The sequence below is a fragment of the Urocitellus parryii genome, chromosome 3, assembly GCF_045843805.1.
Source record: "Urocitellus parryii isolate mUroPar1 chromosome 3, mUroPar1.hap1, whole genome shotgun sequence".
NCBI lineage: Eukaryota > Metazoa > Chordata > Mammalia > Rodentia > Sciuridae > Urocitellus > Urocitellus parryii.
In genome coordinates, this window is record NC_135533.1 from 33,300,254 (window position 1) to 33,315,345 (window position 15,092).

At 38.2% G+C, this 15,092-nt stretch overlaps 1 pseudogene; it reads left to right on the forward strand.

Annotated features, from left to right (window-relative positions):
• Nucleotides 1-4,475: 4,475 nt before the first annotated feature.
• Nucleotides 4,476-11,696, forward strand: LOC113184736 (large ribosomal subunit protein uL24 pseudogene; annotated as a pseudogene).
• Nucleotides 11,697-15,092: the final 3,396 nt, after the last annotated feature.

Below are 15,092 nucleotides of genomic sequence, written 5' to 3' on the forward strand. Positions count from 1 at the left end.
AAAAGTATATCTCTATGGCTCGGTGGTCAAGACAACAAGAAATAAAATCCAAACATGAACATATCTAGCTGGGGCTAGTTGAACGTCTTTTAGAAAAGTGTTTATACTTGACCTCTGTTCTTTCCTTCTTATTCTATCTTTCCTTTCTAGAACCTGAGGCAGGAGTTGGGGTATAAAGTGAAAGGCAGAAACAAGAGAGAAGGGGAGCTGGTGAAAGGAGGCTGTCTCCATAAGTCTGAATTTCTCTTGATGCCTTCACATCTTATGTTTTATTGATTTAGCTTAAAGTTTTTAAAATTTCTCAGTTTCCCCCCCACCTTTTCTCACTATGGCACTTGCAGAGAATTGCCTATCAAACCTTCTCCCTTTTCCTTATTACCAAAATTCTGATTTTTAGTACAACAGTGAGTCCAGTTAAAAATATTTCTCTCTTCACATCTCCTTGCAGATTGAGCCAGAACTGAAAGTTTAATTTCAGATTTTTAATTTAGTTAGAATTTGCAGGCAAATCTTTGCTAAGGTCCATAGTTCTGGTCAATAATATCGGTTGAGTGGGCCTAACAGCTATTCTTTCACTGTTTGAAAAGGGACAGAAGCAGTTGACATGCACCATTTATCCCCCAACTCTCCCACACACACTTTTATGGTGTGGAATGCAGATAGAATGCCTAAAGACTGAAGAGCCAAGGCGACAAAAGCCACACCCCAGGGGTGGGAGAGCATGGTTTACATGCAGCTGAATGCAATCCTATTTGAAATTCTGTAGCACCACAGTCCATGTCCCTCACATGGCTGGCTGTCATCTCAGAGGCTTTATATATCCCCAGAGGCACACAGAATCAAGAATAATGCTTTCAGCATGGCTGACTAGCTCAAAGGCCTGGAGAATCCCTAGATAGTCTTGTAAAGCTCTCATTCACAATATCATTACGAATGCTTAAACTGCACTTATTGGTTTCTCTAGAGAATTCATATTTCACCATTTCCCACTTTCCCACCCTAGCCTCTTGTTTTCTGTATTCAAGCGCTTTCAGTCACATAATTACCTACTATATTATTTTCTTCTTATCCTGGCTATAACCTACAAGGCTATGAACAAAAGACCTTGATCCAATACTGGCAATGCTGCTATTCCTCCTGAGGAAAAGAGATCTCTTTGAGATCAATTAGGAAAGAATTGCCTGCAAGTTCCAATCAAACAACTAAAATTAAACCTGGAGGCTGCAGTATCAGTTCTGGTTCCACTCAACCACTATATTCTAAAAATTTCTCACACCACTCCATTTACAAAATACTACTGCCTAGATTCCCAACTGTAGATTTTACCTTTCCCCCCTGGATTCATAAGTTTTAAGAAGGTCAAATTGCCTTAAATCTGTAAAACTTTAGGAAATTGCTCAATCTTTGATGGTTTCCACATAAACAAGTTTGGTTGCACACAAAAGAGGGTCTGAGACAAGGAATGGCTGAAGGGTTTTAGGGAGTGACTCCAGGAGCCAACTGCAGGTGTCCAAAAGATAGAAAAAGCAGGAAGCCCAGTAGTGCATGTGTGATTGAGCTAGTTTCAACCCTCTGAGGAACCATGTAGAGTATGTCTCAGAACCATCCCTCGGAAGTATGGGATTTGGGGCATTTATCCATAGTGTGGTCATCGCTGCTGAAAGCATTAACTCCATGTGTCCACTGTGTGCTGAGGAGCCTCCAGAGAAAATAAGGCAGAAAAAGGAAGCTGTGGAATTCTGATGTGGGATGATTCCTGGAATTTTCACTGCAATTAGAACTGCAAAGAATCAAAGCTGATGTGGCTTAAAGCACCAGGAATCTCTGTTGTTGTTTTCAAATGTAATCCCAATATGTAAATACTTTCAGTGGTGATGGCATCTAGAAATTATTGGTGGGAAATAATTAATAAAAACTTTAAAAGTCCAAGAATATCTTTAAAAAGCATTTTAATTAAAATTCAAGGAATTCTATCATGTGAAAATGAAGGGCTTCAAATTAATAGAGTGTATTGAAAATCTACAGCATCACTGAGCTGGATCCAATGTTATCAAAACAAATTTCCCCTTTCCTCTTAGATGTCTTATGCAAAGTTTTTGCTTTCACTTCTCATTTGTGCTATTGGCTTGTCTAAGAGGCGTTATTTTAAGAGCTATAACTTTATTTTGAATTGTAGCCTTCCTAGGAATGATTATCCCCGGATGAAGTTCACACAGGTCTTGTCAAGATTAGCCACAAGATTAGTCAGTTGACTCAGGCCTATTTGCAGATATGTGGGAGTGTGAAAGTTGAGGAGTCTTCCAGAGAACTTGAAGGTTTGACAGAGAACCTGAATTTTCTCAAAAGCAAATCCTGAGATATAAGGTCAAGTAGGGTGGTGAAGGTAAAAGAACGGAAAGCGTGGCAAAGAAAGCTGGGAATCAGTGTAATGGTGTGTGTTACCATGAGAAGCTCTCCAACATGGTGTCTTAGCAACCTTAAGTGTGTTCTCTTGGCATTCCAGTCTTCTTCATACGAGTAAGCATATTGCTTATTTCTGGATGAAAGACAAGGGGAATTTAAGTGGTTCTGGTAATATTATCAGTTACAGTGCCAGCCCCATTACAGGGGATGGGGCAATAGATTCTGCGGGGTGGAGGCGTAAGTTAAAAATGGAGCAGTTGCAACCAGACTCAGATCTTTCCATGGCTGCTTCCTAAGGAAGCCAAGAGTTCCTTCAACTGACAATTCCAGGCTGTTCAGATTCTTCTTAAAGTCTGTGATTTACACAGTGACTGTCCAGCATAGATTTACTACCACTTTTCATTATTTCTTAAGATGTAGACTTTGGAGGCTGGGGCTGTAGCTCATTGGTAGAGCGCCCGCCTCATACTTGTGAGGCACTGGGTTCCATCCTCAGCACCACATAGAAATAAGTAAAGATAAAAAAAAATATATGTAGACTTTCCCCACCTCTTCTTTGTAAGCAAAGAGCAACAACAGATGTAGGTAGAAGAGGAAGGAATAAAAATTAAAACTTCCAGAATTCTGCCTTAGGTGACTGAACCTAATTATCCTACAACTAAAGGGGGAAAAAATAAGAGATTCATAGAAATATCATTTAATAAGAGAATTAACTTACTAGGACAGTCAATCTATTATTATTTTTGTCATTACTATTCAGCTAGCCTGGTTGATTTCTCTCAGGATTTATCACCTAAAGCATGTTTATTTTATCAGTATTTTAAAATGCTATTAACTTTTGTACTAAAGCATCCCTCTAAGTATCCTCTCTCTAGAGTCCTTAGAAGATTGCTGTAATTAGTTTATTAAAATTATTGTTTCCATATGGTTGATAAAACCATTTATAAATACCTCATAACCCAAAGCATCAATCCAAATATGTAATGAATTTGAAGCATTTTTAAAAATGTCTATTTGCATTTTGTAACATTTTACATTTAAATGTTAGATCTCTGAGGTAAATTTACATGAGCAATTGAGAGAACACACCTTTGTTATCTGTGAAGAAAACACATTTGGAAGGTACTTGTTTCATACTCTAAGTTAAAATATGCTCATAACTAACAACTCTCCAGATATCTCCAGTAAAAATTACCATTCAGCTTCTAATCACATAGTTGTAATTGCCTTTTTAATCCGAAATCCTGGCAGAGATACCATCCCATCACATCTGCCCTAAGAATTACCTGAGTCTCCTGTAAACTTCAGCGGATATAAAAACAACATGTTTATAAAATGTGAAAGACTCCATGAAGCCAACCCTAAGGTCTGGGATGAGAATCTAAATGTTTAACAAACATTCCAATGATTCTGTTGCAAAGGTCAACTTTAAGACACATAATACATCTCTGGGTATTCTTCATAGAGAAGGTGGCACAAAAATCAAGTAATAATGGATTACAGACCTCAATGTAAAATTCAAAACTATGTAGTGCCTAGAAGATAACATAGGAGAAAAATCTATATGTTCATGAGTTTGGCAATAAGTTTTTAGATCTGATACCAAAAACAAAATCCATGATATAAAGAATTGAAAATCTGGGCTTCATTAAAACTAATTTTTACTGCCTTGTGAAAGACACTGTCAAGAGAATGGATAAGCCACAGACTAGGAGAAAATATTTGCAAAAGACATATCTGATAAAAGACTGTTACATAAAATAAAAGAACTTGTGAAGCTCAACAATAAGAAAATAACCCAATTTTAAAAAGGGCCAAAGACCCTAACAGATATTTCACCAAAGAAGATATAGAGAATGGCAAATAAAAACATGAAAAGATGTGTTTCATTTCCTGCGTCATCAGCAAAGGACAGGAAGACATCACTATACAAGATTGAGAAATGCTGGTGAGAGTCTGGAGCAACACAAGCTCTCATTCAGTGAAAAGACATGGAGAAAACTTTAAGTTTTTGAGAAAAGTCTACATACCATATGATTCCAATTCTACCACACTGTAGAAAATGCAAAACTATGGAGACAGTAAAAAGATTTATGGCTTCCAGGGCTAACGGAGAAAGAGATGAACAGGAGAGGGCAGAGGATTTTTGCAGCGAAAATACGACGTATGATGCTACAGTGGTGGATACTTGTCATGTATGTGTCCAAACTCATAGAATATACAACACCAAGAAAGAACCCCTATGCAAACTATCTCTAAGTGATAAAAATATGTTAATGTAGATTCACTAATTGTAATGAATATACCACTTTGGTGGAGGTTGATAAGGGAGGGGCTGTGTGTGTAGAGGCAGGTAGTATATGGGAAATCTCTACCTGCCGATCAATTTTACTGTGAACATAAACCTGCTCTAAAAAGTAAAGACTGTTAAGAGTAATGGCAAAATAAAATCTTGTGATATATAAACAAGAAGGCATATGGTGAGAGAAAGAAAGAGAGAGTGAGCCAGAACATTCATAACCCTCACCTTGAGTATACATGCATCGTAGTGACTCTGTCCCCGAGGGAAGTTACTATAACTGCTGGAAACCCAAGAACATCAACCAGAATAATAAGAAAATATTTCTAGTCTCAGATTGCTTCTAGTCTCAAATCTACTGTAAATATTCTGAAAAGGTTTTCATACGTTATCTCTTAAGCTGTTTCCTTTTATCTACAAAAACAAAAAAAGAAAAGTTAAATCCTATCTAATCCAAGTGTTCTAAAGATTTGAAAAAGTAATAGATATGAAAATCCTCCCTAAATAGGAAAGTTTTATACAATATGAGTATGTTTGTATCTTTGTGTGTATACATATATTTAATTTAAATGTTATGAGGAACTAAATACAAATTTCTATTGTTACTAAGGAAAAATTTAATAAAGAGAAGGTTTAGGACACTCACAAACTTCTTTCAATTTCCTTAATTATCTGACTCATGCTCTGAACAGGACAACCATCCCTCCGATATACACCTGAAGGCAGAGGCATCCTGGAGGTTTGACACCCAGGTGAGCTGCATCCCTAATATACCTAAAAACAGAAGAAGACCAGTGAGGATCTGAGGCAGAGGTGGGACTGAGGACAGGGGGTGCTCCTCATAGTGGCCCCTGTGTAGCCAGAGCCTGGGCCTTCAAACCAGCAGTCCAGGCCCAACAGCTCTGGAGGTGCCATGGAGGTGCCAACTTGGAGGTGCCAACTTGGAGGTGCCAACTTGGCATGTATCTGATAGTCTTTCCCAGTTTCTTCATAAGTCTGCTGATGGCCAGAGCTGAATAACAGGGAAATCAGGAGCAGCAGCCCAGACAGATTCAATGTGAGTTCTAGGAACCTCTTGAGATGCCATAATGGAAAAAAGGAACTTTGAAGCCTGTTTCTGGCCATGACGTTATCAAGCTGGTGGTAAGCATCGAGTTTAATCGTCAGTGTAGGCTGAATTTGTTCTCAGTGCCTGACGAAGATTAGGCTCCTCTGGAACACACACACATATGTGTAGATGTACATATAAAAACTGAACCCAGAATTTATCTGGAGAAGGCATGTGTTTTAATCTAAAACATTGTGATAAGGGCTCAAGGTAGAAGGTACAGCAATTTTACCCATTTCTCTGAATGGAGGATGTTTCAGAGGAAGGGTAAGCTGACCTTGGTGGTAGAGAAATAGGGATACCTCTCCACTGTGCAGCAGAGAGGCTGCAGCGATGACAGAATGGACAGGGGCCTGGAGATGACAGGGTAGGAGCATGTCATGTCCTGTGAGACATTATCCCACACACAGCTCTTCAGTGACATCAACCAACGGCATCAATGAGGGAGGTGAGGTCTGAGGGCATTCTCTTATGTATCTGAAAGGGGAGATGAGCTGATTGGGGGCAATAGGATGAAGACAGAAGACATGAGAATAAGACACAAGAATCGGGAAGGCCTGCAGACACTTTGGAAGAGTTTTAGACTACTCTAGACCATGAAATCAGAGAATTAAAGGCAATTCTACCCACATTTCAAGAATAAAGGAGGTCTCAGTTAGGTTATCTAGAGATCCAGTTTTCTCAGTTGAAAGAAAAGAAAATCTCTGGGAACTTAAGTGTCAGCTCTTATGAAGAAACGAAGGAAACTAGAATTTTGGGGTTTCCTAATGTATGCCCTCATTGGACTAGACACATTTCCTCATAACGACTTAGTTGGTGGTATTATCATTTCTGTTTTAAAGATGAACAAGCTAAGACTTAGTGACATTAATAATTTATCCAAAATACATAGATGTAATGACACCAAGATCAGATTCCCTATACCATGCCACAAAGATGATGATCCAAGTTATCTCAAGCAGTGTTCAAGTTGTTTTAACAACCTGTTCTAGTGACATCTAAATATGGTCAATAGTATGGTGCTAATGTCAATTTCCTGACTTTGATAATGTTCTATATTATATAAGATATTTCAGGGCAGGGAGTTGTGGCTCAGTAGTGGAGTGCTTGCCTTGCATGTGTGAGGTACTGGGTTTGATCCTCAGCACCACATAAAAATAAATAAATATGGTGTCCATCTACAGCTAAAAAAAATTTTTTTTAAGTTTTAAATTAAAAAAATATTTCAATTTAGGGAAACTAGAGGAACAGTATATTGGACCTCTGTCTACTATGTTTGTAACTTTTTATGAATCTATCATTATTTCAAGTAAAAAAGTTTTTAAAAAGAAATATGGACAGATTGAATGTAACAATGGTTTTAAAAAAGTGACTTCCAGGGCTGAATAAAACAGGGAAATAAGGAGCAGCAGAATCCAAGAATATACAGTGTTTTAATATTAGGGGGTCAATTAATGTTGTATATATACTAAATCAGTAGATTAAAGAATAAGAATGCAGGGCTGGGGTTATGGCTCAGTGATAAAGTACTCGCCTAGCACATGCAAGGCCCTGGGTTCGATCCTTAACACCACATATAAATAAGTAAAATAAAGGTAAAATGCAACCACTGCAACCACTTCGATAGTTATTATAACATATTTGATAAAATTTATGTCTGATAATGTTTTCCAAAAGAGCCAGGATGATATTTCTGGCCTCCTATTGCTTTTAAAAACTCTCTATTTGCATCAAAAGGTGGAGTCTATTTCTCCTCCCCTTGAAACCAAATCTGTTACTTTTAAGAAGCAGCCATCTGAAATCCCAACCAACACTCACCTAAAATTAGCCAGAATTTAGTCATTGACCACACCTAACTGAGGGAAGGAGGCGTGTAACACCAGCTTCCTCTGAAAATATAAATTAGGTTTCTGTTATTGAAAAGCCTCCAACAGGCACACTATTAATAGCACAAAGAAGTCTTTCTGCAGAGATCTCTGTTAGCCAGTCCCACATGAAAACGATTGGCAGAGCTCCTTCTTTACCTACGGTATCTCTGAGAAAGGACCCACAAAGAATTTTATTCTCTCGCTCCTCAACAGGTTTGTTTTTGTTGGAAATAAATGACATGAATACAAATTTTGAAGGAATACATACATTCCACCAACCCTGTAAATATTTGTATGTTCATCTGTATTTGTATATTTTTATATACAAAGTAAAAAAAACATATATTTCTTTAAATATTTCTGCATGTCTTGATCTTTGGCTCAAACTATTATACCTAATGCAAAATGTTTAATGTCATTGCTGATTGGTGAGCTCAATTTCTGTGGTTTCTCAGGCAATGCACTTTTAAATTCAATTCTTCAAGATGGCGTTGATCTTTTCCAACTGTGTTGGGGACTGGCTCTGAAGGTTTGTCAAATGCCTCTGCAACACTTCTGCTCACTTTGTGCTGGCCTCTTACCACAGAGGTGACCAGCCTCTTCTGTGTCCCCTTCTGAGCTGCCAATCTGCTACAGTGGGACCAGCTGAGTCCACTCTGCCTCCTCTTTTCAGTCACTTAGTCAGGCTGCCAAAGCACCCTGAAGCCAGTGGGTTCTCTACCCTCGGTTACAGCTGTTGGGGGTTTGGGATTTTTTTTTTTTTTTGACACATGGAAGGCTGGCTGATCTGCATCTTCTAGGAGCAATGAAGCTCCCATATTCTGTCCTAACTTCCCCTGCAACTGTTCCTACACCGTGACTCCTACACCTGGAGCACAAGAAACATCCTTGAGTCCACTGTTTACCAAAAGGCTGTCAAACACTAGGCTTGGGGTCCCAAGCTTATCCTCAGGCCCTGTTTGTCATCCCCCATCTCTCACCTCTGCCCCTTCTACCACAGTGGGAGTAGGGGACGCAGTAAGACCAAGGACAGACCAAAACCTAAATGCTCCTTCCCTTCCTTAACCCCTGGAATCTTCATCTAGTCTGGAGAAAGGGGATACAACAAGGGGTAGGGGGAAGCTTCTAATCGAGTACATCTTTTCCCAAATCCCTTTGTGGAAGGGCTAAAAAGCATTTTGTATTTTGTCTCTTTTTTTCATAATCCCTAAATAGAAGAATGTCACTAGATAAATAGAGCACAAGGAAAAATATACCAAATAATGCTTGTAATATTAAATCACTATGCTTATAAAAACATACAGATATATATTCTTAAATATGTCTGTAATATATAATAGAAAGACAAGAATTTCATGTCTGTTTGGTACACGTAGAAAATTATCAGGAAACACATCTAAAGATCAATAATTATGTGATAATTTTTTTATTCTCCTTTGTGATTGTCTGTATTCCCCAAATTTTCTACTTAAAGTAGCAATTCCTTTATAACCACAAAGTAAGTACATAATAATTTTTAAAGCTACTGTTTTGGCCATAGCAAGTAGATCACTATTATCCAACATGCTGTGGTATTTCATTACATTTATAATAAAAATTACAATGAAATGTAGGGATACATTAAGCAACTTATTTTAAAAGAACCCAGGACTTTCTTGGCTTAGCAAACAAAAACTGCTTGAGTTACAAGTACTGATTGTTTTTATATGATATTCTGAGGCATTCATGACCCAGGCTTCTATTGTAATTCTACTTGGAAACTCAGGCAAATGAGCTAAACTATTGTGAGTTTGTTCCATGTTTTCATTTCATGAAGTACTTTCTGAAGTCAGCAATGGCCTTGCTCCCATAAAAAGCCTTTAAATAAGAAATGGTTTCATAAGATTCTGGATCCTATTGTTTGCAGGAAAAAAAAAAAAAAAACATTCTCATGCAGAAAGAACCGTGGGGGAGTGGGTGCTTTCTAGGACATGAGTCCGCTTCTGTACCCACTTACATTTCACCTCTTTGCTCACATTTTTTTTCAGTAAACATTTCAAAAATGATATAAGTGGCTACATTTTAAAATTGCTTGGTAGACGGCTATTCAGAGACAAAACAGTACTATAGAGGTTTTGAAATATTTGGCAACAGGTTGGAGTAATTTGGCACTGACTCTGGGAGTTATGTGTCCAGGTGACATCTGGCAGTGAATGTGGGGTGCGTTGGTCCATTTTAGTCAAGGGCCTCCAAAGACCTTCTCACAGTGAAAAGTAAGAAGCTTATGTCCTTCCAGTTCAGACTTTGGACAGGGCTCCTGGTTTTAAGACCATCTTCCTTTAAGCTTCACTGATGATCTGGATACACAAAACCCATGATATTTTCAGTGACAGACACAAGGGAAGTCATTTTTCAGTCTTCTTTGGTAAGAAAAGAAAATGACCAATGTAGAAGGATAATCTTTAGCCTTTGCTGGGTAGAGAACAGGCAGCCTGCATTGGATAGGAGTGTGACATTCAGATGGTTCTGCAAGTAGTTAAGCTCATGGAAAGAGCATGGTGAGGTAAAGGCTGAAATGACATACTTATTTGGATCGTCTCTAAATCTAGCATGCTAGAAGTCTCTCCTTCTCTTGAAATATTGGATGTAATTTCTTAAAACCATGTTAGCACAGATGCATTATATATTTGTGAATATGGGCATATGTAAGTATGAACTGTTAATTAACTTTTCAAGGATGCTAATGAGAAATCCACACTCCAGAAACGGTGAACAAGCCTTTATATCATCTACATCAAAAGTCAGCACTCCTAACTCAATACCATCAGTGCTTGAAGGACTGCTATCTGGATCCTCATTACTGAGTTCATTAATCAGCATCAAGGTTAGAATTAGTATTCCACTGATTTAATGAACTGTTAGGGTATGAAATGGCTTATAATATTGCATGAATGCACCTCTACCACTGCGTGAAGGTAACATAAGACACCGATGAGACCACCAGCCTTCTACCTTAGGATTAATCTCTTTAGGCCCAAGTTCCATTCAGTCCTGCATTAACCCCTCAACAGAGAGTTCTGTTGCCTGAATGAATAGAGAGCTCACCTGAGTCTTCTTAAGACATTTATCAGCTTTAGATTAGAGGGACCTTCTCAGGCAAAGTGCCATAACTTGTATCTACTTCTACCTTGTGGAGGGTACCTACAATTACTAACACATACAAATCTGGACCAATATGAATAGTCAAAACATATTACGTTTTAAATGATAAGTCATAATTTATGATGATGATATACAGATAGAAAGCGATTCATAGTGGAGAGTAGGGAAGGGACAGTTAAGGTTGACAAGAGGGCAAGCACAAGGACGGCCACTTTAACATGCTCTGACATGTTACAAGACAGTCCCTGTTTCTCAAAAAAAGGCAAAAATTTCTATCTCACAGAAAGTGACAGCATAATCCATATCCAGCCCTCACCCACAGAGGGACAATTGAAATATCAAAAACCAACCAAAATGAGCTTATCAACTTCTCCTTATGACCCTTTAAAAGAAGGAATGGCCACTTTTCCCTTTTGGGGCCATTGCTGAAGCCGCAGTAACCAAAATCAAGTCCAATTCTTCTGTGACTTCTGACCAAAACAAGAACTGCAAAAGGCATTTCAATGCACCTCACACATTCTCAGGAAGATTATGTCCTCCCCCCTTTCCGAAGAGCTGAGACAGAAGTACAAAGTTCAATCTATGCCCACTTGAAATGATGATGAAATCCAGGTTGTGCAAGGACACTGTAAAGGTCATCAGATTGGCAAAGTGGTCCAGGTTTGCAGGAAGATATGTCTATATCAAACCAGTGCAGCAGGAAAAGGGTAATGGCACAACTGTCCATGTGGGCATTCGCCCCAGCAAGGTGGTTATCACCAAGCCAAAACTGGACAAAGACCACAAAAAGATCCTGGAAAGAAAGGCCAAGTCTCGCCAAGTAAGAAAGGAAAAGGGCAAATATAAAGAAGAAACAATTGAGAAGATGCAGGTATAAAGTAATCACCATATTTACAACTTGCATTAAAAACTGCTAAAATGAAAAAAAAGAAGAAGAAGAAATACCATAACATTTAAATGGAACTCTGTCCCCTCCCATGTGCACTGCACCTGGAGTTCTAAGTCTTTCTCTTACTTTCCTTTTTATTAGAATTCCTGCTCACCTGCTTGCCTTGGTGTTTTCGGTATTTATTCTGCAACTCCATGAAACATGAACCTGATCCCAATTCAGGCTGGTAACCATCTGTTAGCCACAAACCTAAATGTAGTAAACACAGAACATAGGCCTACAAAAATGAAGTCATCCTAGATATAAAAAAATAATATGATTACAAACATTTGTATTGAATTGATTTAATGTAGGTGGCAGAACATGGGTTATTATCTCAAAGATATTTAATAATCCATTCAATAAGCTAGATTACACGTATACATGTATATATGTTTGGGGTATGCATGTAAAACCATATATAATACAAATAGAGAAATTACATTTTTTAGTCAAAATGTATACATTATGTAATTGGCCACTCAAAAGCCCATGACTAGACAATTATAGGTCACGTTCTTTTATGGTAATAAGATAAAGTTGGAAATAAATAATAAAATGGGACAAAAAGACCTAATTATTATATAAGGAATTATTTGATTCACTTCAAAGCACATATCCTCCTTTGAAACACACTAGCAGAAATCAATGTTCCAGGTTTGTTGTTGTTTGGACATTGAGGTGTTCCCCAAAAGCTCATATGGGAAACAATACAGGAATGTTCAGGGGCAAAAGATTAGATCATGAGCTCAATAGTCTAATCAGTGAATTAATCCATTTGATGAATTAATGCATGGTAACTTTAGGCAGGTAAAGTATGACTGGAGGAGGAGGTCACCTGAGGTGTGCCCTGAGGGGTTGATTATATTAACCCTGGATCCTTGCATTCAAGCCTTTTCTGCTTCCTGGTCTCCATGAGATGAGAAGCTTCCCTCTGCCACATCCTTCAGCCATGATGTTCTGCCTCACCTTGGGCCCAGAGTTGGCAGACCATGGACAAAAGTAAACTTTTTCTCTTCTAAATTGTTCTTGTCAGATATTCTGGTCACAGTGGTGAAAAGCTGACCTACACAATGCTAAATTTTGGATTATCCCCAAATTGTACAATTTTCCCTGATTCCTTACAAATGTCTAAAAGCCAACCCTAGTAGCAGATGCCACAGAAAATCATAAACCAGATTCAATTTAGCACGACTACAAGCAAAAAATTTTAGGGGGGAAATTAAACAGAAGATAACCAGGCACCATTAGCAAAATTCATGTTCTCTGTAAAGCAGAGAATATGGATGACCTTTTTGAAGGCCTTTTAAATCATTTTCATTTTACAGACAGATTACCATGATGTGGATGTTCCCTATATCGAGTGCTGACTTGTACACTTAATTACATCCATATTTAAATATTATTGAGTTTTCTCATTAAATTTTCCATACAGAGGCAAGAAGAGTGACCATTTAGTAATTTTCCAGGCATGGGGTTAAAATACTGTAAAAAGAATCAAATTTGTGGTAGAAACTTTGGGAACAGAAGGAAGATAGGACTATGTCCATGTTTATTTCTATTCCAATATAGCTGCTTGAATTTTATTTGCTTCAAAATTTACTAGAGTACCTCTACATATTGTAATGTGACAGTTAAAAAAATAGTGGTAGGACATCAGCAAATGTGATGCCCCCATCTGCAGCAGCCAACATCTGAAGGTGGCCCAACACAAATTATGGATCAAAGGTGGGTTTGGGGTGTCTTTCCACCTTCCACAGAAGTGAGACGACAGATGCTATTGCCAGCATTTTGGTTGCTAGAGGTCTATTATGTGAAATAAGCCAACAGTGTGAAATGCTATACTCAGCTCAGCACAAGCGCCTGAGGGCTATTTCTGACAATTCTCTGAATAATTTAGGTGAGTTTCAAGTTTTCAGGTTCCCCAACTTTAAACCACATTGTCTTAGTCAGAGTTCTCCAGAGACAGAACCAGAGGATATATGCAGAGATATACAAAAAGAATTTATTAGGGGAATTGACTCACTTGATTACAGAGGCTGAGAAGTCCCAAGATAGAAATCCCAAAGCTGGCCATCTGCAAGCTGGAGGACCAGGAAATTGGTCAGTGTGACTCAGTCCAAATCCAAAGGACTCAGAACTGGAGAAACTGATGGTAAAATTCTCATTTGAAGTCTGGAAGCTCAAGAGCTGGGAAGGTGAGGGGCTGGGGTTGGGGTGGGTGGGATTGTGCTGGTGTTAATCCCAACAACTGGAAAACCTAGAGCTCTGACATCCAAAGGCAGGAGGAGAAAGGCTACTCTGCCAGAAGAGAGAAAATTCACGCATCCTTTTTCTTCTTTTTGCTATATTTGGGCCACAAGCCAATAGGATTGTGTCTGCCCATTCTGGGGGGGGATACCCACTCACACTGTCCGCCCACTCAGAGGCCAACCTCCTCTGGAAACACCCTCACACATACCTGAGGCAGTCCAATCGCTCTCACCCAAAGCAGAGCCAGCTGGATTTCCCTTTCAGCAGAACAGGGAGGCTCTGGGCTCAGGGCTTACTGAAGGACTAAGAATAAGTAATGTTGTATCAGCTATGTGAACATCCTTTAATCCAATCGAGCTGACAATTAAAATTAATCAACCATCAGATTGAAGGATTCATTTGACAAACACTTAAAACACTTAATAAGTAACCACTACATTCCAGGCACCTTGTTAAGTACTAAAAGTCCAAGTGGCTGAACTCTATCAGATTTATGGTTAAATCTTAGTGGAAAGTATAAGAAAGAGAAGGATCTAATTTAAACAAATACAAACATAGGCTGCTTTCAAAAAAGCAACCATTTCTTTTTTTTTTCCATTTTCCATTTATTTCAGTTGTCAAGAAGTAGCTACTACAGTAACTATAACCTCAGAGGTGTTTGTTTTGAAAACTGATGAACAGTACATTAGATGACAAAGTATTCACCAATAATGTAGGATTCACATTTACTTGTTGAATAACAAAGAAAACAGTTTAGTGAACAATTTGTTTTTACAAATGGACGCATCAATATTCCCTGTCTTCTGGCCTTGACTCGGTATTCAATGTGCTAGGAATCTTTTTAGAAATATATTTTTGCATTTTTTTATTCACATGTATTAATTATACATATGAAGGGATTCAGTATGTTATTAAAACACATACCCACAGTATGCACTTTCTTTGTTTAACCCCTATCCTTCTCAATCTCTAGTAATCACTATTTCTACATTCAGGTTGATTTTTTTTTCTTTTTTTATTGGTTGTTCAAAACATTACATAGTTCTTGATATATCATATTCCACACTTTGGTTCAAGTGGGTTATGAACTCC